The sequence below is a fragment of the Saccostrea echinata genome, unplaced genomic scaffold (assembly GCF_033153115.1).
Source record: "Saccostrea echinata isolate AGI-Se365-2 ecotype Australia unplaced genomic scaffold, CSIRO_AGI_Sech_v1 ptg000006l, whole genome shotgun sequence".
Taxonomy (NCBI): Eukaryota; Metazoa; Mollusca; class Bivalvia; order Ostreida; family Ostreidae; genus Saccostrea; species Saccostrea echinata.
Genome location: NW_026889755.1, coordinates 15,822,719 through 15,845,667, shown reverse-complemented (window position 1 = coordinate 15,845,667; position 22,949 = coordinate 15,822,719). Strand labels below are relative to the sequence as shown.

General features: G+C 35.0%; 1 protein-coding gene across 1 annotated transcript in view; it reads right to left on the bottom strand.

Annotated features, from left to right (window-relative positions):
• LOC133180443 (semaphorin-2A-like) overlaps positions 1–22,949 on the bottom strand; it is a 78,927-nt gene that overhangs the window by 18,581 nt on the left and 37,397 nt on the right. The gene's annotated exons all lie outside the window — the stretch shown is intronic.

The window sequence follows — 22,949 nt, the reverse complement described above, 5'->3', positions numbered from 1 at the left end:
TTTATACGGTCTCATGCAAAGGACCGGTCTCCACATCCCGCAGAGGGAGTCGAACCCACTACGTAAAGATTAACTCCTTACTCCGCGACTCTAGAGCAAACACTCAAACCACTGCGCCACGCGGGCGACGTGGTGGTATTCGAAACCACAACTACGAATCGTAGGGGTAGAAACATTTTGATAAATGTATTATCATTATGAAAATCATGTTCTGACTTAAGCCTTTTGAACGCAATTTCATTTCTTTCTGGGACGGGGCACAAACAATCAAATCTTTTTGATATCTAAGCAAAAAAATAAAAAAATAAAAATAAAAACATAATTTGGGGGTGTGGGGGGAGTGGGGGGTGGGCACGACCATATAGCTTTAAAGTGCGGGTCTGGGGTATAAATAGCAGCCAATGAGAAAAATGGAGGAAATTTCAACTTTCTTGCCACTCTTCACTTCGCAGGAGATTTTTTTGAAATTATATCTATACCGTCAATAAACATCTTCCGAAAGTTGTTGAGCAATCTAACTAAGCTATCAAGTGTGTTTGGGTGTTTACAATACAGAGTAAAAAATATATATACAGCCTATAATATTCATTTTAAATTCTGAGGCGATCGAAATTTCAAACTTCTTTGGAGTTTGATGGACAGCTTTAGAATGTTTACATTTACACCGGAAATGCCCGTCGCTATTGACGCATGCTAATGGCCGCCATATTCTCACCTCAAAAGAAAAGACGAAAATACTCCGAAAATAATCCTCAATACTTTTTATTATCCTTTCATCAAGTTGTAAATTAGAAACAAAGCCCATGCTTAGAACACAGAGAGTGTAAACAATTATCACTGTGGGTCAGTCATGCTGTTTTAGTCACTGTAGTGAAGCATCACATCGGCGAGATAACAAAGATTATCAGCGTGACACGTGTCTGTGGCTATCAGCAGGGTTAGACCCAGAAAACAATCAAGTGGAAATGAAAACAAAAAAATCATAATTATAAAGTCACACTATTAAAAAAGAAATCTTCAAAATATTTTTTAGTTCCAACGATGTCCCATGTATGGCTTATTTTTTGGATTCGGAAACCAATACCTAACAAGTTCTAAAACGCATTCTGGTAAAATATCCCTACGATGGCACACAACGTTTCGTAATCTTGGATCATTGAGTAAAGCAGTTCTTTTCTTCGCTATATATCTCTCATCCAAAAACACACCTCTATGAAAAAGAATTTGTACCTTTCTTTTCTAAGAGAACTGTTCCGTGTGTTTGGTGGCACAGGCTCCGATGCCCACCACATTTGTTTATTGCGTTCGTCAGTTATGCAAGGTTTACATAAACAATTCTGACATTCCTCACAGTTTTCATTTTGCGGGATAAGGTATGTCCTTTCAAAATTCATGCCTTCCTCTTCATTTCTATCATTTTCAATTGTATCTTCATTCATCTCTTCTAAATCCCAGTTATTAAAATTAAAGAATTGTATAATGGCTTCTCTTTGTTCGGAATTAACTCTCAATGAAATAACACTTTTCTCTTCTTGTTCCTCCATTTTGCTACAATGAGACCGCGTTTTGTTTTGGAGGGAAGTTTTTCAGGGGAGAGGTATATTAAGGGACTCAGGATTTCATTTAATTTACTATAAACTCTATTTATTGATAAAACTGGAAATTATAAAAGTAGATGACTGCTTTTAAGAAATATATATGTATATATTTTGGATACTGCTTGTATTTCTTTGATTCACATATATTTTGGATGTTCCCCACTGAGCCCTCTTATCCCTCTCTGTATCACAGCTAGGCTGATTTATTGACATTTGGCGGGAGGTCCCTCCATGTGCCTGTGGAAGTTGGTCAATTCCATCTGAAACCTAAACAGGGGTAGTGGGGGCAACCATGTGTCAGTTTCTATCATAATATGAATATAATTCTTCCCCATAAAATTATTAAAATCATTTTATCAAATAAAAGTTAGAAGTGCTATTAAATTTATAACAATATTATTCACAAAAAGGTAATTGTTGATTGTCATTTTTTTTTATTACAACTTATCAAAAATGGTACAGTCCACTGAAATATGATCCCTGTTGTATAGATAGTTTAGATATATTACATAAGATACAACCAGGAGTAAATTCAAAGAATAATCGTCATTAACTAAGCTTTATTAATTATTACTAAGAAATTATATCATGGCTGAAAACAAACGAAAGCGTCCTCCAACTTTTAAGTTAGAAATACCAGCTAACGAAGACAAGAAAATTAACATCTTGCAAAATCTTCAGGAAGTCAGGGAAATGTTAGTCAAACAACTAGGTAGACCTGTTAACAATGCCGACATCATGGAAAATTTGCTTTCTACCTGGAAGAAGTCAGTGGCTGAAGATGATCATCCAAAATCACATGGAACGTATATTAATGTTAAGAGAAGTCAGGTTAACCAGGACTTCTTTGTGACATCGTTGCCTTCCGTGAAAAAACTCATGGATGTTGCTGCTGTACATGGAAAACATTGTGGAGGAAAATTGGAGGTAAAAAAAAAACAACAAAACGGGGACATGTCACCTCTTTGAAACTGTGTTGTTCAAGAACTGATCGGCCTAAACACAGGTATATTTGGGCATCTTCACCCTACCTTCCGAATGGGAAATATCTCATCAATGAAAAAATTAATCATGCTTTCTTGTGTAGTGGTATGCTACCATCCTGTTATTCTAGATTTTGCAGAGAAGCAGGATTCGGTGTACTTTCTGTAGAAAAACGGAATTCGTTTTTTAAAATGTACAAGACATTTGTCCAACAAGAGTACGAAGATTCTATTAACACTGCTTTACTAGAGGAAGTTGGACTATATGACAATCTAGATGGAATTGATATCATAACTGACGCACGGCATGGGTGGCGGAAAAATGCCCAGGACACCAGTGTGGTGGCAATAGGTGAAAAAACGCACAAAGTTCTCAACTGTGTGCACATTGCAACCACTGACGATCCAGTTACCCAGAGACATGAAAAAATTGGAACTGAAAAAATTTACGAGGATCTTGACAACAAACAAGTTTCTGTCAACGTCCACACACATGACAGAAATATGTCAACTAACAAACTAGTCAGGGAACGTGAAAATGGATTTACCTGCAACCAAAACGACATTTGGCATGGCATAAAAAATATTAAGAAGGCCATGTCTGTCATTTCAAGTGGACCACGGTACAGAGAAGGTAAAACGTGGTCCGAGGAGCTGTACGATAAACCGGAGGCCGTGTCTACACATTTCTATTGGGCCATCAAGCACTGCGGTGGAGACATAAGTACGCTCAGAGAGATGTTGGAAAATATTGTAGACCACTATAAAAACAATCATGAAAGATGCCATCCTTCCTCAAGATGTAAAGTGGATCCAAACTACGAATCTTCCCGAGTGGTGATTCAAAACCCTGTCGCAGAAAAACTATTAAACGGTGTGATAATTAATTCGGTGATTTATAAAAATCCGGATGATTTTCGATTAGGACGTGATACTTATTTTGTTGAGAGTTTTAATAACACTTTAAATATATATGAGGATAAAAGAATCGCTTTTGGCAGTGAACAGTATAAAGTGCGAGCATTCCAGGGAACGTGTCACTGGAATGAAAATGTGGGTAGAGACATTACTTCCATTACCTATACACGTAACCCCAAAACCCCACGAAAGCAACTTGGGAAAAAGAATTATAAAAAACAAAAATTTCAGTTCAGGAATAACATTTGGAGCCGTTACATAAAACATGTCTTTTCTAAACGTAAAAATAATTAAAACATTTATGTATTTGCACAGTCTTTGTTGTCTTAGTTTTAGCACGTGTTAGTGGTATGCTGTTGTCTATTAATGGCATTACACTGCAGTCTTATCAGTGGGGAGGTGTGACCTGCTCCCTAATATGCTTAATTGCTGTCCGTGTGGATATTTATCTAGGTCAGATCCGGCCTTTAAGCTATATAGTGACTAAGAAGGAATAACTTGTCATTTGTCAAAGTCTTTTACCAAAACTCTTCACTTTTATTTGTCAATGACAGATTCCTGGTACAAAGTGAAAAGTATACATTTATATGTAGTACAGCTATCCATCTCATACGCATAATCTATTTAATGAATCGTTTTATCCTAAAGGGAAAGTGAAATCTCAATCAAAATTTGTCACAAATACTGGACTCTCTGATTAATTATAATATACATGTAAGAACGGATCGTCAATTAGGACTGCAGGTTTGATAAATTCACAGCATGCATCTTCAGCCTTAATTAAAACGTTGTTTCGAAATATTACACTGTATCTATAAAAGCGTAAAATTAGAATTGACCTTAAGAATATTTTACACCACAGGGGAAATGCTTCCGTGGCACCAGAAGTTTACAATTTTGATTGACAGGTGTAGCGTCGTGCATGGATTTCATGTAACTATGTACAAATAAGAAATGAAGGGATCTAAAGAAAAGAGTTATTGTGATTGACATTGTAATTAAAACAGAGACAATTAACAGTAGTTTGGCTGTGCTGGCCTTTCTGACATGTGAAGTAAAGTTTAAGAAATAACTTATCATTGAAATGAAGTTGTAAAAGTGTATTATCAATTATTTTCATTTTCATCATTTAGATGTGCTAATAAGTTTGTTATATTCAAGTCCATGTATATGTACTCCGTGTACATTTTTTTTTGAACCGCGCGTGCAAGTGTAATTAAATTATAAAAAGTTAACATACTTCTTAAATGCATGGCATTTACGTTACACAGTTCTGGACATTAGAAATAATTAAGCTTATAGTGTTGGCGATATTTTATCGTATGCTAAAAAATATGTATTACATAAATAATGTATTTTAAAAAATTCAGCACAATATAGCCTTTCAGATACTTATACATACAAAATCAGATTACATATAATATGAAATATTTTATTGAATATTATGATCTCTTCTCTGTAAAGAGGTGTGTTTTGAAGAGGACATTGAAGGCGAAAAGGGGCTCGAAAAGCCGCCAGTTTTTTTTTCTTCGGAAAGCTGTACAGTTATCTTGGACGACATATCGCATACAAGTACAGTGTACAAAACAGCAGTGAAAATAAAAATAATGAACTCAAAGTTTAATTCTCTTCTCTCAATTATTTTGTGAAACATAATTACCAACAAAGATATAAGTTTTTACCAGAGTGTATACAAAGCGACTTTTCAAGCGGTACATGAAAGCGTTTGACGCGTGACCAGGTACGTGTAATTGCTTTCAAAACATGCAAACTCAGACTACAGTATCAGGTAGCGCAGGTTGCTGGGCTGTCAATCAAATCAGCAGCTATTGTTTTATATTTGTATGATTGTCGGGCGGTATGTTATCGATCTTAAGCTAGGTAGATTTTGTGGGCGTTAATGGAAAATTGGGTGTTTAATAAAAAGCACATGTACTTGTCATATGCTGGAGTTACAAAACTATAGTCGACAGAGTTTTTCACATAGCATGTTAAAAGTTGGTGTAATCATAAAGATAGCCATTTTAAAAAGAAAATAATGTAAAAGTGTTTAGCAATGCGTCTTATTGTTTTCAAAATATATCTCTTTTGAATTCTTTGTCTACAAACCTTGTGTGTCAAGTTAGAATTATCTGCAGAATTAACCACACGCAATGAATCTCCGAAATTAAACACATAATAACACATAATTGAGAAATAAATCGTTTATTAAATACATGTATGCAGTTTAAAGATTAGGATTCATGAAATCGGGGACCTTTATACGTCCTTAATAAAATGTTTTGGATTTAAATTAAATCAAATTAAGATAAGAATAAATGATTTAATTGAATGATCCGGTATGATTTAAAAAAATAATTTTCCGTAAATCATTGTGTCAGCAAAATGAATATAGAACGACAATGTTTTGTGTATGAGCACTAATAGCTGCTTCCTCGGCTACATAATTTGGTTACATAATTGTAAACAAACACAAAACCAGGGTATATGTGAAACGCAGTTAAATGCAGTTAAAGACTGATTTATTTTTTGCTAACTTTTTTTTTAAAATTTAATATAGTGTATGTTTCAACATTATAAACAACGAAATGATGTTTTGTTTACGAACGCAGGTCGCTGGTTCACACGCAATGGATCTCTTGTAATTTCGGCCACAATAATTTAATAAGTATATCACCAACATGACCAACATAGATAAGATGAAATAATTTGAAAGATCCGATTTGATTAAAAAAAAAAAAAAAAAACAATTATCCGTACATAGTTGAGTTTGCAAAATAGATTTAGAACGGCAATGCCTGTTTAGTGTATGGCCACTGATCACTGGATCTAAGTCACGCGTGATCTGAGGATGGCTGGTTACGTAATTATAAACAAAAACAAACCCCGAGACGTATTGAAAACGTGTGACTCAATAATTTGGAATGAAACCACAGAACACGTAAAAACTTATTTTAAAGTAGTATTAGTATTTATTTTGGATAGGTTTATCATTTATAGCAAGTTTATTTCAGTTATGCGCATAAAGATTTCACCTTCACTTGTCTAATGAAACTAGTTACCTGTATATGGGTCAAGCTTCTAGCTCATTTATTAAAAAAGACTCGAACAAAATAACAAGTTCACGAGATCAATAATATGTTAAAGAACAACTTTTTTAGCGACAGCTATATCGCAATATTTACCGTTTTTGAGTTATAAAACGAAAACTTTCAAGGACCCTAGATCCCTAATTTAAGGGACCAGCCCCTTTTTGGAGGTGCCAAATGAAAGACCTTAAAATTGTGCACAACTTTTATTCAACATGTCTTAACAAAATATTTTTAGTTTAAAAGATACATAGGAAAATATGTGTAAATTTTCGCGCGTTTAGGCGTTCTAATTTTTGACCCCTATCTAGCGCCATTTTGAACACAGAAATCAAAAAACAAAAATAGATGTGCACAACTTCAATGCTTCTATTATTTAAATTCGGTAGAATTTCTACTCCAGCTTTTGTAGTCTCGGAGCCTTTATCCGGAAATGAAGAGTCCTAAATTTTCATTTAAAGGGATAACTCAAAAGCGGAAGTGGATTTTTGACATGTTTGACAGCATTCTGATAGAGTTTTGTAACATCTATAAACCCTGCAAATTTGAGCAAAATCCGTTGAGAAATGAGCAAGATATGAGGCCTCAAAGTTGGCGTCTAGAAAGGAGAAGAAAAAAAAAAGAATAACTAGAGCAGAGCTCGTTGCAAAGCAACGAGTAGGTCTTCCGTTGGAGCTGCGAACAGGAAGAAGTGACCTTGAGTCAAGGTCATGCCACATTCTAAGGTTACAAGCAATCTTGTAAGGGGTATCAACTTGCAATGTCTCACCAGTAGAAAGACAGTTAAGGAATGTTGTTTCTCCGTTGATGACCTTGAACTCGTTCAAATGACCTTGCATCAAACCATGACACACTCTGGTTATAAGCAAACCCCATCTATGTGTTACCGACTCGACAAGTTAACACATGTTCTTTCAGACCATTCATCCAGTCAAAACATTCTTTCCTTAGTGACCCTAAATTTAATCAACATGGCCGTAGGAACCGAGGGGGGGGGCGTGCCCCCCAATAATTTTGCCGATATATAGATTACTATAGTAGACATAGATACTATAGCTTGTGCCACCTCAATAGAAACGTCTAATAACCTTCTTTTTTTTTGCTTGTCATGGAATTTTTGGTAGTTGGTGACCTTTTTTTTTTTTTGCTTGTCAGGAAATTTATGGTAGTAGTGCCCCCTCAACTGTCAACTGAAAATGTATGGCTGTGCCCCCCCCCCAAAAAAAAAACCCTGAATTTGCTTCCTATGGGCCTGATAAAGGCAATGATACACTCTGTATGATATCAGCGATACCCTTTTGTGTGTTTCGCAGTTGACAAGTTCACAATTTGCATTTATTGCATGATAGTGAGGGAGACATGAAGATTTCTTCGCCCATAAAAAATCATATTCCCAGAGGGCAACATGAAGATTTCTTCGCCCATGAAAAATCATACTCCCCGAAGGCAACGCCCGAGAGAAATATGATTTTTCATTTGCGAAGAAATCTTTATGTCTTCCTCACTATTATGCAATAAATTGTTTATAATACCGAATTAACCAAAATGCAGGAATTACAAAGGAGATCCAATGAATAAAGCAAACATGCATTTGATGAGAACGATATGAAAGAGATGTAAGTTACAGGTACACCAATAGCCTCGTTTCATCAAAAAAAAATTCCTACGTGACAAGTTTGTGTGATCACACCAGTAACATTCAAACACCATTACATTTTTACACATTTAAATCGACACAATCAATCAACGATAATATGTTGACGGTGCGACCGTTGGGCGAGTGCATTGTTCACTTAATTTTAAGATCCGCCTCTTCAAACAGCACGAGACATTTGGAACGTCTAGACTGTGACGTCTCATGACGTATGTTAGCTGTATTTCCATAAACGAATTTTGAAAAGTGCAAACATTTTAACAAAGAACATTTAATCTACTATCTGTATGCAATTCCATTAATTAAGGTGATTTTTTGGGGTGAATTTTTAGTTGTTGTTACCGCGCGAACGAAGTTAGCAGCGTCGCTATAAACAATCTAACTCCTCACTCGTTTAATTGTGATGTCACAATCGTGAAACACGACGTTTTGTTGCAGGGCAAACATGATGCACACGTGACTTTCTCGGCCAATCAAATTCTATTTTACTAGTGATTTTTCACTTGTAAGCTAGTTTTCACAGAGGTATAATAAACGTTTTTTTAGACCATACATCGAAATAAATTTTCATAATTTCTATAGTCGTAATTTATGAGGTTCAACTCACTGCTTTAAAGGATCATTGTAAATGTTTTATGCCCAATTTGGATACTGAACAACATGTGATTTTTGAAACACTGATGCCCCCATATGGCATCTTATGGCAAAAGTTAAAAGTTTCTCAAATGCAAGTCAAACTCCATGGTCAAGATCAAAAGATAAAAAAAAATGTTATTACCCAAATAAAGGTCTTGAACAAAGAATATACTGTGAAATATATACTAGTATGAAAGCCACAGCAGCAACAGTTTAAAAGTTATGGCCAAGGTTAATTTCTTTAAAAGGTCAAACTCCAAGGTCAAGGGAACATAATTGTTTGTACTTGAGGGAAGGTCTTAATTGTTACAAGGAATACACATGTGGGATTAAAAAAGACTTAGCACCAACTGTTCAAAAGTTAAAACCAAGGTTAAAGTTTTTCAAAAGTAGGACATAATCAAAGGTCAAGGTAAAATGGTCAAACTTAAAGGTATACAATGACAGGCCTTGTCACAAGAAAATTACCTATGTAATATAAAAGCCCTAGTACTAGTCATTCAAAAGTTATTGTCAAGGCTAAAGTTGTTTAAAAGATGGTCAAGCTCCAAGGTCAAGGTCAAATGGTCAAACATATTTATACCCAAGGAGACTTATCACAAGGGATACAGATGTGAAGTATAAAAGCCATAGCACCAACTGTTCAAAAGTTTTGGCAAAGGTTATAGTTTGGTAAAATTTTGCGAAAGAGGATCAAACTCCAAGTTCAAGGTCAAGAGGTCAAATATGTTGGTACCTGAAGGAAGTCCTTGTTACTAGGAATACACATAAGAAGTTAGCAGCGTCGCTATAAACAATCTAACTCCTCACTCGTTTAATTGTGATGTCACAATCGTGAAACACGACGTTTTGTTGCAGGGCAAACATGATGCACACGTGACTTTCTCGGCCAATCAAATTCTATTTTACTAGTGATTTTTTACTTGTAAGCTAGTTTTCACAGAGGTATAATAAACGTTTTTTTAGACCATACATCGAAATAAATTTTCATAATTTCTATAGTCGTAATTTATGAGGTTCAACTCACTGCTTTAAAGGATCATTGTAAATGTTTTATGCCCAATTTGGATACTGAACAACATGTGATTTTTGAAACACTGATGCCCCCATATGGCATCTTATGGCAAAAGTTAAAAGTTTCTCAAATGCAAGTCAAACTCCATGGTCAAGATCAAAAGATAAAAAAAAATGTTATTACCCAAATAAAGGTCTTGAACAAAGAATATACTGTGAAATATATACTAGTATGAAAGCCACAGCAGCAACAGTTTAAAAGTTATGGCCAAGGTTAATTTCTTTAAAAGGTCAAACTCCAAGGTCAAGGGAACATAATTGTTTGTACTTGAGGGAAGGTCTTAATTGTTACAAGGAATACACATGTGGGATTAAAAAAGACTTAGCACCAACTGTTCAAAAGTTAAAACCAAGGTTAAAGTTTTTCAAAAGTAGGACATAATCAAAGGTCAAGGTAAAATGGTCAAACTTAAAGGTATACAATGACAGGCCTTGTCACAAGAAAATTACCTATGTAATATAAAAGCCCTAGTACTAGTCATTCAAAAGTTATTGTCAAGGCTAAAGTTGTTTAAAAGATGGTCAAGCTCCAAGGTCAAGGTCAAATGGTCAAACATATTTATACCCAAGGAGACTTATCACAAGGGATACAGATGTGAAGTATAAAAGCCATAGCACCAACTGTTCAAAAGTTTTGGCAAAGGTTATAGTTTGGTAAAATTTTGCGAAAGAGGATCAAACTCCAAGTTCAAGGTCAAGAGGTCAAATATGTTGGTACCTGAAGGAAGTCCTTGTTACTAGGAATACACATAAGAAATATGAAAGCAGTAGTTCCAACCAATCAAATTTTATGGGCATAGTTAAAGTTTTTGCGGACAAAGAGGCTAACACAGTCTAACAGACAAATAGACAGGTGGACAGGACAAAAACTGTATGCCCCCCGGATCTTCGATTACAGTAGCATAATAAAATGTCGGCATCTTTGGGTTTTCGCATTGGCCTTAAATCTGAAAATCCAACGGATTACAAGGTGCATTACGATACGCTTTCACATCATGTTCTATAACCCAGAGCATATTGTCTGCAAAGATAAATATTTAATTCAGTATTTAATTAGCTATGCATAATTATCTATGTTGTTTTAAAAAGGAAATATAAAGAAAAAATATTTGTTTTATATTTTTCGATGTAGAGATATACAGAAAATGTTTTCCAATTTTAAGTCCTATCGCAATACACATTTAAAAAAAAAAGTGTGTGTTGGAGGGGGGGGGGGGGTTCGCCTATGTATGATCGTAGAGAAACAAAGAGTGGGGAGGGTGCAAGCAGCAACTAAATCAAAATTTACATATTAAAACTACAACAAAAGACTATTTACAGAAGGTCTGCCCCCCCCCCCCCCCGTACAATCCGTACAACGGACCTGTGAGAAAAATACTGATCCTACATTCAGAGTCCCAGGGCACCAGGAAAGAGTGGCAAAAAGAGAATATCGGTTTATTTCAGTCTATAAGTCGAATCAAAATATCTTTTCCTCAAGAGTCTTCTTTCTTTGATTTCTTCCCAGTGATCGTGTGATTTATTTCATTTAATTTACGTTCTGTACTGGACTTGGAAAATGAGGACATCTTTAGGTTCCTGAGCTGGCCTTGAAGCCCGCAGAACAGATTTTCTGCTTTATGATAAATTCAAGTGATATGTATTACGGTATTAATTTTGTGTTGATTTTATTAATGTTAATTTCATCAAGAAATATGAAAAATTAATGTTTTAACTATACATAGTGAGGCATTTTTTGTGTGGAACGATTATTTTGGGGTTTTCACGATTTTTTCATATGGTACACATGATGAGTAAGTGCAATAAATATAATTTGTGGAAAAAATGTCCAACAAGCCCCGGGGTTGAATATCGGGGGGGGGGGGGGGTTCTGTCCACAAGTACCTGTTGTCAAGCCCGTAGAAAACAATTTCAGTTTTTTGGGAAAGGGGGGGGGGGCAAATAGAAATTTCCACAGGTACTTGTACTCGATTTTTTCCTAAGGTACACATGATGAATAAGTGTAATAAATATAATTTGTGGAAAAAATGTCCAACAAACATTGGGGTTGAATTTGGGGGGGGGGGATCCTATCCACAAGTACCTGTGGAAATTTCTTGATACATAAACAGAATTTAAAAGCATGTATTAGACATCTCTTGAAGGGGAGAGGGCACGGCCGTAATTAAAAGTTATATAGAGACTAGGAAGGAATGAACTGTCATTAAATTTTGGTTAAGAACTATTACCTAAACTCTTCACTTTCACATTTTCAATTACAGATTCTTGTTTTTAAAAAGCTATACATGTACATTTATATGTATCTATTAGATGCATAAATTATGTTATTAATCATTTTATCTTAAAGGAATAGTAAAAATCTCAATCAAACTTGTTCCGCATATTATGCTCTCTGATTCATTACTCAACAGATGCTTCATATACATGTAAGAAGGGAAGACTGCAGACTGCAGGTGTGATAAATTCACAGCATGCAGCTCCAGCCTTAATTCCAACTTTGTTCCAAAATATTATTATTCAACGCGAAAAATTAGAATTAGCCGATAGAATATTTTGAATCACTTCGGAAATGCTGCCGTAACACCAGACTGAGTTCACAATATCGAGTGATTTTGATTGACAGGTGTAGCGCCGTTGTGCATGGATTTCGTGTAACTATACATGTACTGCAGATTGTGGTTGAAAATAATAAACAAACAGATCTAAAGAAAAGATATTGTATACTGTACATATATTTGTTAAGAACCAGTTCATTCATGAAACGAATTTAGTCGTATTATGTGGGCCCATGTTAGATTTGACAGGTTGATTTACTAGTAGAAATTCAATGGACCACCGTCATTTAGGATATTCCGAATCACCCCGCACATCGCGACTCTCGGTAATTTACCTTACCGCTGTACCTCGCACGACACATGCACAGGTGTGACAACCAAACAGTCATTATTAGTAAGGTCTATACTTACTGCATACAACAAATAAAGAGGTAAACATAATGCGTTAACTAAAAGAATTAATTATTTTAATTCATTAACTTCCTATCCTTTTCGAAGAAAATGCCCGTGTAGAAACGTATTTCTCATCGATGTCGTGGCGTTGTTGGTGGATGAAACATGGCATATAAGGTATCGATAGAACGGCAATTTTATAAGCTTTTGTGAGTATTATTTGTTTTTAATAACACCTCAAAAATATACTAGTTATGGCCGCATTTGTAGCCCCCTACATTTTCGAACCACGTGTGTACATGCCCCTAGCCAAATAAATTGCACACGCTACATGTATACTTGTTCTATGTCAGATTATTATTTTTTTTATAACATTGTTTTTCTTAAATGCAAAGGGGTATGAAAGTAATGATTTGACAAAGCAAGAGCTATAATAAGACTATCCCGGGTCCCGGTATACACTTGATCAGTGTTGATCAATGTTCATATGTACGAGTACACGTATGCAAATAATTCGATAGCTTTTGAAGATTTCAACATACATTTTTGTAACACGCATATTTGTAATAACCACTTTATATACAAAACAAAATTTCATTCTCTTATATGGTAATATGGACGTCGTAATAGATCTGACTGAATGCTTGACATGCCTGTTTCAAAAACGTTTCCTAAGTTATCTTAAGATATGCCTAAGTTATAACTTCAGAAGTTCCTAAGATTTATCACAGCTGTATCGCGAAACAATCTTATCTAAAAAAAAATTATAAGTCATTTCTAAGTTGTGCCTTTAAGGACTAATAAAATAACATTCCCGCTCTATATACAACTCTCAGAATGGTATATATTTTTAGATTCAAAAAGGAAGGGTGCGAGGATTAGGGATTACCCCCACTTTTAAAGGATTTGGACAAAAGTATGCTTAACTTTGCGAAGTGTTTTGCTAGATCTAAGCATTCACAGACACACCCTTTCAAGCCATCTTCCCTTCCGAGCACACGATATTTGTATTTTAATTTTTAAACATTGTTCTAGGCGTTATACATTTACTTTATTTTGTTCTTATAAGGTATCTACATGTAAATAAAATTTTAAAATGAATGCTTCGTAGCGAACACATGCGAGTTTATATTTTTCAAACAATCTTTGCCAATTACTACACTGCATGTACACGCTAGTTGTTTGTGCGGTGTAGAGCAACAATGTATTTCAACATCGAGGTGCCCGCGGCTCTCTGTGACCACGTGTATGTAAACGAGGACTGGACTACAACACTTAAAGACACAAAGCGGCAGAGATGGATGAAACTGTTTGCTATATTACAAAAACTTGAATTATAGTACATGTATATTTGAAGGAATTTTTATTTATGTTAATGTTTATTTAATTCTATAAATAATAAATGGACATTCACAAGAGTGATGGTAAAAATAATATGTGCGTAGCATGCGTAGTAATTACAATTATTTACCGAAGCCCCCATTCAATTACAATTGCAGATGAATTAAAATACAACAACACGGGATAGAGCAATACTTTTTTTAAATGTATTGTTGCGTGAACAGACAAAAACAGCGATTAAAATTCTAAATGATTTTTATGCACCAGTGTTTGGAATTAAGATTATAAAAGATCGGTAAAGTAATCTTACTGATTCGATATAATTAAAAACATAACTTTCCATTAATTAATAGCTCTTTGTACAAAATTGACATTATACGCGATCACAAATACTAGCTTTGTTTATGGCCACAGGTGGCTAGTACACTGGTGACCTCGATTAACAGCGTGAGATTCGCGCGTTGGGTTACATAACTAAACATCGAGCTGAACATGGAGACCGTAATATGCATACAGCTAATGATCGTGAATTATTCAATGCATACAGTTTAAAATCACTTACAAAGTTTGTTGTAATAATAAACGTAGAAAAGATAGATTTAATATTCTCCGCTTTTGAACACTATTAACCTAATTTAAAAAAGAAGAAAAGAAAGACTAGTTGTAATAAATAATTTAATAGTGAACCATAAACCACGTTTTAAACCTTATTAAAAAGAAAATTAACATTAAATACCGCAGGGTATATTATTGATAGCAAGTCTGTTTAAGTTATACACATGAAGAGGTCTGATTTCCTTGCCGAATGAAAAACGTTACCTGTTTACCTGGCCTGCTTTCTAATACGTATTACGCAATACCCATGGTATACTCGATCAAAACAACATTTTCATTAGATCAAAAAGGTGTAAAAGAACAATTTTGTTCCCAAGATCCAGATCGAAATATTTACCGTTTTTGAGTTATAAAGCAGAAACTTTTAAGGGCCCAAGATCCCTAATCATAGGGGCCAGCCCCTTTTAATTAGTATAATATGAAAGCCCTTGCAATTATGCACAACTTTTGTTCTACATGTCTTAACAAAATATTTCTAGTTTTCAAGATATAAAGGAAAATATGTCAAATTTTTTGCTGTTTTCCGCGTTCTAACTTTTGACCCCTCTTTAGCGCCATTTTTAATGCAAAAATCTAAAAACAAAAACCGATGTGCACAACTTCAATGCTTCCTCTTTTCAAATTCAAAGAGTTTTGTGCTCCAATTATAGCCATTTCTGAGCCTTTGTCTGGAAATCGGAGGCATGCAAAATTCAATCAAAGGGAAATAACTCATGAACAGAAGGTAATTTCCGAATTGTATTACGGTATTCTGACAGTGTTTTGTAAAGTCTAAAAGCTCTGAAAATTTGAACAAAATCTGTTTAAAAATGAGGAAGATATGAAGCGTCAAAGTTGGCGTCTAGGAAAAAAAAAAGAACTAGAGCAGAGCTCGTTGCAAAGCAACGAGTAGGTCTTCCGTTGGAGCTGCGAACAGGAAGAAGTGACTTTGAGTCAAGGTCATGCCACATTCTAAGGTTATAAGCAATCTTGTAAGGGGTATCAACTTGCAATGTCTCACCAGTAGAAAGACAGTTAAGGAATGTTGTTTCTCCGTTGATGACCTTGAACTCGTTCAAATGACCTTGCATCAAACCATGACACACTCTGGTTATAAGCAAACCCCATCTATGTGTTTCCGACTCGACAAGTTAACACATGTTCTTTCAGACCATTCATCCAGTCAAAACATTCTTTCCTTAGTGACCCTAAATTTAATCAACATGGCCGTAAACCGAGGGGGGGGGGGCACGGGGGGGGGGGGCGTGCCCCCCCCCAATAATTTTGCCGATATATAGATTACTATAGTAGACATAGATACTATAGCTTGTGCCACCTCAATAAAAACGTCTGATTTTTTTGCTTGTCAAGGAATTTTTGGTAGTTGGTGACCTTTTTTTTTTTTTGCTTGTCAGGAAATTTATGGTAGTAGTGCTCCCGTAACTGTCAACTGAAAGTGTATGGCTGTGCCCCCCCCCCCCAAAAAAAAAACAAAACAAAACTGAATTTGCTTCCTATGGGCCTGATCAAGGCAATGATAACACTCTGTATGATATCAGCGATACCCTTTTGTGTGTTTCGCAGTTGACAAGTTCACAGTTTGCATTTATTGCATGATAGTGAGGGAGACATGAAGATTTCTTCGCCCATAAAAAATCATATTCCCAGAGGGCAACATGAAGATTTCTTCGCCCATGAAAAATCATACTCCCCGAAGGCAACGCCCGAGAGAAATATGATTTTTCATTTGCGAAGAAATCTTTATGTCTTCCTCACTATTATGCAATAAATTGTTTATAATACCGAATTAACCAAAATGCAGGAATTACAAAGGAGATCCAATGAATAAAGCAAACATGCATTTGATGAGAACGATATGAAAGAGATGTAAGTTACAGGTACACCAATAGCCTCGTTTCATTAAAAAAAAATTCCTACGTGACAAGTTTGTGTGATCACACCAGTAACATTCAAACACCATTACATTTTTACACATTTAAATCGACACAATCAATCAACGATAATATGTTGACGGTGCGACCGTTGGGCGAGTGCATTGTTCACTTAATTTTAAGATCCGCCTCTTCAAACAGCACGAGACATTTGGAACGTCTAGACTGTGACGTCTCATGACGTATGTTAGCTGTATTTCCATAAACGAATTTTGAAAAGTGCAAACATTTTAACAAAGAACATTTAATCTACTATCTGTATGCAATTCCATTAATTAAGGTGATTTTTTGGGGTGAATTTTTAGTTGTTGTTACCGCGCGAACGAAGTTAGCAGCGTCGCTATAAACAATCTAACTCCTCACTCGTTTAATTGTGACGTCACAATCGTTAAACACGACGTTTTGTTGCAGAGCAAACATGATGGACACGTGACTTTCTCGGCCAATCAAATTCTATTTTACTAGTGATTTTTCACTTGTAAGCTAGTTTTTACAGAGGTATAATAAACTTTTTTTTTAGACCATACATCGAAATAAATTATCATTATTTCTATAGTCGTAATTTATTAGGTTCAACTCACTGCTTTAAAGGATCATTGTAAATGTTTTATGCCCGATTTGGATACTGAACAACGTGTGCTTTTTGAAACACTGATGCCCCCATATGGCATCTTATGGCAAAAGTTAAAGTTTCTCAAATGCAAGTCAAACTCCATGGTCAAGATCAAAAGATAAAAAAGAATGTTATTACCCAAATAAAGGTCTTGAACAAAGAATATACTGTGAAATATATACTAGTATGAAAGCCACAGCAGCAACAGTTTAAAAGTTATGGCGAAGGTTAATTTCTTTAAAAGGTCAAACTCCAAGGTCAAGGGATCATAATTGTTTGTACTTGAGGGAAGGTCTTAATTGTTACAAGGAAAACACATGTGGTATTAAAAAAGCCTTAGCACCAACTGTTCAAAAGTTAAAACCACGGTTAAAGTTTTTCAAAAGTAGGACATACTCAAAGGTCAAGGTAAAATGGTCAAAATTATAGGTATACAATGACAGGCCTTGTCACAAGAAAATTACCTATGTAATATAAAAGCCCTAGTACTAGTCATTCAAAAGTTATTGTCAAGGCTAAAGTTGTTTAAAAGTTGGTCAAACGCCAAGGTCAAGGTCAAATGGTCAAACATATTTATACCCAAGGAGGAGACTTATCACAAGGGATACAGATGTGAAGTATAAAAGCCATAGCACCAACTGTTCAAAAGTTTTGGCCAAGGTTATAATAGTTTGGTAAAATTTTGCGAAAGAGGATCAAACTCCAAGTTCAAGGTCAAGAGGTCAAATATGTTGGTACCTGAAGGAAGTCCTTGTTACTAGGAATACACATAAGAAATATGAAAGCAGTAGTTCCAACCAATCAAATTTTATGGGCATAGTTAAAGTTTTTGCGGACAAAGAGGCTAACACAGTCTAACAGACAAATAGACAGGTGGACAGGACAAAAACTGTATGCCCCCCGGATCTTCGATTACAGTAGCATAAAAAAATGTCGGCGTCTTTGGGTTTTCGCATTGGCCTTAAATCTGAAAATCTAAAGGATTACAAAGTGCATTACGATACGCTTTCACATCATGTTCTATAACCCAGAGCATATTGTCTGCAAAGATAAATATTTAATTCAGTATTTAATTAGCTATGCATAATTATCTATGTTGTTTTAAAAAGGAAATATAAAAGAAAATATTTGTTTTATATTTTTCGATGTAGAGATATACAGAAAATGTTTTCCAATTTTAAGTCCTATCGCAATACACATTAAAAAAAAGTGTGTGTTGGAGGGGGGGGGGGGGGGGGAGGTCATTACATTTTTGCTGGGATTCGCCTATGTATGACCGTAGAGAAACAAAGAGTGGGAAGGGGGCAAGCAGCAACTAAATCAAAATTTACATATTAAAACTACAGCAAAAGACTATTTTCAGAAGGTCTGCCCCCCCCCCCCCCCCCGTACAATCCGTACAACGGACCTGTGAGAAAAATACTGATCCTACATTCAGAGTCCCAGGGCACCAGGAAAGAGTGGCAAAAAGAGAATATCGGTTTATTTCAGTCTATAATTCGAACCAAAATATCTTTTCCTCAAGAGTTTTCTTTCTTTGAGTTCATCCCAGTGATCGTGTGATTTATTTCATTTATTTTACGTTCTGTACTGGACTTGGAAAATGAGGATATCTTTAGGTTCCTGAGCTGGCCTTGAAGCCCGCAGAACAGATTTTCTGCTTTATGATAAATTCAAGTGATATGTAATTCGGTATTAATTTTGTGTTGATTTTTTTAATGTTAATTTCATCAAGAAATATGAAAATTTAATGTTTGAACTATACATAGTGAGGCATTTTTGTGTGGAACGATTATTTTGGGGTTTTCACGATTTTTTCATATGGTACACATGATAAGTAAGTGCAATAAATATAATTTGTGGAAAAAATGTCCAAGCCCCGGGGTTGAATATCGGGGGGGGGGGGTCTGTCAACAAGTACCTGTTGTCAATCCCGTAGAAAGCAATTTCAGTTTTTCTGGGAGGGGGGGGGGCAAATAGAAATTTCCATAGGTACTTGTACTCGATTTTTTCCTAAGGTACACATGATGAATAAGTGTAATAAATATAATTTGTGGGAAAAAAAATGTCCAACAAACATCGGGGTTGAATTTGGGGGGGGGGGGGGGGGAGGATCCTGTTCACAAGTACCTGTGGAAATTTCTTGATACATAAACAGAATTTAAAAGCATGTATAAGACATCAATTGAAGGGGAGAGGGCACGGCCGTAATTAAAAGTTATATAGAGACTAGGAAGGAATGAACTGTCATTAAATTTTGGTTAAGAACTATTACCTAAACTCTTCACTTTCACATTTTCAATTACAGATTCTTGTTTTTAAAAAGCTATACATGTACATTTATATGTATCTATTAGATGTATAAATTATGTTATTAATCATTTTATCTTAAAGAAAAAGTAAAAATCTCAATCAAACTTGTTCCGCATATTATGCTCTCTGATTCATTACTCAACAGATGCTTCACATACATGTAAGAAGAGAAGACTTCATACTGCAGGTGTGATAAAGTCACAGCATGCAGCTTCAGCCTTAATTCCAACTTTGTTCCAAAATATTATTATTCAACGCGAAAAATTAGAATTAGCCGAAAGAATATTTTGAATCACTTCGGAAATGCTACCGTAGCACCAGACTGAGTTCACAATATCGAGTGATTTTGATTGACAGGTGTAGCGACGTTGTGCATGCATTTCGTGTAACTGTACATGTACTGCAGATTGTGGTTGAAAATAATAAACAAACAGCTTTAAAGAAAAGATATTGTATACTGTACATATATTTGTTAAGAACCAGTTCATTCATGAAACGAATTTAGTCGTATTATGTGGGCCCATGTTAGATTTGACAGGTTGATTTACTAGTAGAAATTCAATGGACCACCGTCATTTAGGATATTCCGAATCACCCCGCAAATCGCGACTCTCGGTAATTTACCTTAGTTACCGCTGTACCTCGCACGACACATGCACAGGTGTGACAACCAAACAGTCATTATTAGTAAGGTCTATACTTATTGCATACAACAAATAAAGAGGTAAACATAATGCGTTAAGTAAAAGAATTAATTATTTTAATTCATTAACTTCCTATCATTTTCGAAGAAAATACCCGTGTGGAAACGTTGCATGGTATTTCTCATCGATGTCGTGGCGTTGTTGGTGGATGAAACATGGCATATAAGGTATCGATAGAACGGCAATCTTATAAGCTTTTGTGAGTATTATTTGTTTTTAATAACACCTTAAAAATATACTAGTTATGGCCGCATTTATAGCCCCCTACAGTTTCGAACCACGTGTGTACATGCCCCTAGCCAAATAAATTGCACACGCTACATGTATACTTGTTATATGTCAGATTATTATTTTTTTTATAACATTGTTTTTCTTAAATGCAAAGGGTATGAAAGTAATGATTTGACAAAGCAAGAGCTATAATAAGACTATCCCGGGTCCCGGTATACACTTGATCAGTGTTGATCAATGGTGATATGTACGAGTACACGTATGCAGTGATATACGTCATTCTTGATAATCATGAAATCTAAACATGAGTTGGTTTAATTCCTTTTCACAATTTTTTTTATCATCATTATATCATTATTTGGTAGCCTACTCGTAGAATTATGACTGTTCAATGTTAATTATTTGCATTAAAAAAATTATATAGGTAAAAAAAATTACATAATTATCATGATTATATTTACAGGACAACAATTTACAATCAGGTAATTTCAGAAAGTAATATTCTGTTGGTATTTGCTTTTCTGCATGATCCGCCTCTGAGAACGCTGTTTTATAGTGTGTCTACAGAAGGGAGGGAGGGGGGGGGGCTTTAATAACTTAATATAAAAAACAACAACATTCAACAACAAAATAATTCTTTTCTTTTGGTAAACAATACCAACTAATTCATTAATCATAATGTTGTTATCTGACTGTTTTTAGCCATTTACCTGGTGATTCGAAATACCCGGAAGTGACCTGCAATACACTAAAAAGGTGATGTAAATATAACCCCTGTCAAGGCCGCTGTATCGTAGATAGACTCGCCGTGTACTGTAGATTTGATTTTTCATTGAATTGGCTTTCCTTTAATACCAACCAACCATTTATAAACTTGTTAATAAAATCGTTTACAGTCAAAATGTAAAAAGTGAATCAGAATACTCTAAATTTATAAATGTACCCGTTATAAAAACAACTCATTATCAATTCAGTGGACCAATAATTTACTTCAAAATAAGCTATAGATCAATAAAATTGATTTCAGATTAACCAATATTTTGTTGCAAAGATAATGTAAAACAGAGACCGGGGATTTTGTATTTCTCTGTATTTTAAACACTCGATATGCGTACATTTGGGGCACTCTTGCATATACATGTACACTTGTACATTCGAATTCATGATCGTGCTTATAAAAAGAGCATGTTCTGTACTTGCATGTATGTATGTATGTATGTATGTATGTATGTATGTATGTATCCGTAAAACTTTTCGATTTTCCCGAGAATTCATCCTCACAATGTCAATTCAGGTTCCGAAATCACAATACCTTGACATTGTGAGGATGCCGAGAATTGAAAAAGTCACCTCCACTTACAATTATCATGCATGTGTACATGCAGTTTAAAACACGAGACAGAAAAATAAATTGTTGCAAACTTAATGGTTAAGTCGGCAATTAAAATGCGTAAAACTTGAAATGAATAAATGCACGGGCGGTAAGGATTGATAAAAATAAGCGTGAGATAGAGTAAAATAAAATAATATGTAAGATTCGAAATGATTTCAAACCCAATTTTCCATTAATCGCTATGAGTACACAATGTATTTTAACACCGATATGACCCCGACTCTCTGCGGCCACGTGTGCACGAAGACTGGGTTACAAGGCGACAGAGCAGAATGTAAACTGTGCTGTAAGAAGGCGTGAATTATTGTATGTTTAAAAGTATTATTTGATGTATATAGTATAATATTTAATGAAAAATTTAATGAAGAAACAATTAAGAGACTGATAGTAAAAATTATACTTTACACAAGTATTAATACTTAATACTTCCATCACTAATTGCAATTATTTGCCTTAGCACCTTTTCAATTACAATTGAAATAGAATACAATTACACGGGACAGAGAAATAAATTGTTTGTTTGTTTTTTTTTTTTTAAAATCGTATTGCTGTGTCGACAGTGAACAGGCCGGTAAAAGCGATTAAGATTCGAAATGATTTTATGCACTAGTGTTTGAAATTAAGATTAAATCAAAGATGCAATTACACGGGACAGAGAAATAAATTGTTTGTTTTGTTTTTACTTTAAAAAAAATCGTATTGCTGTGTCGACAGTGAACAGGCCGGTAAAAGCGATTAAAATTCGAAATGATTTTATGCACTAGTGTTTGAATTTAAGATTAAATCAAAGATGAGATTAAGTTATCTTAAACTGTTAAAGATTCAAAAAAAAAAAAAAAAAAAAACCAAACCACAATGTTTCATTAGTCGTTTCTACACGATGGATTTAAAACGTGATCACAGTCTTC